Source organism: Anopheles coluzzii, chromosome 2 (genome assembly GCF_943734685.1).
Source record: "Anopheles coluzzii chromosome 2, AcolN3, whole genome shotgun sequence".
Lineage (NCBI taxonomy): Eukaryota > Metazoa > Arthropoda > Insecta > Diptera > Culicidae > Anopheles > Anopheles coluzzii.
The window spans coordinates 32,876,513-32,876,981 of NC_064670.1; positions in this window are offsets into that span (position 1 = coordinate 32,876,513).

Below are 469 nucleotides of genomic sequence, written 5' to 3' on the forward strand. Positions count from 1 at the left end.
GGAACGAGGAAGCTTTCCCGGAGATCGCGGTTGGCGTGGCATTCTCACCCCGGCCGTCCGCTTGTCCGGGCAGTTTGTGGAACACGCCAGAGAACACGTAGAAGACGCAGGGTGTAGAGGGAAGTGTTGGAATTTTTGGATGCGCAAAAAATCTTACATCTCACATGACCTCAATGGAGGAGCTCCAGGGTAACGAGTCATTTTTTGTTGCTGCTGATAACACACGAACACTTTTCATCCCTTTTTGTGGCGCGTTACAGCCAGCTAATCACGCACCGGGAGAAGATGAATGATCACCATCATCATCATTGTGCGTAATGAATATGGCAGGGGTAAAAAAGACTTGGACTCTTGGAGCACGGTTGAAAAAGATCATGTTGCCATGTGCCAGCAGTTTGCTAGAGGACCAAGGGTCTTTTCCTTTCTGCGTTTAAATAGTTATGAAATGAAATTGTTCTACCGTATTTGT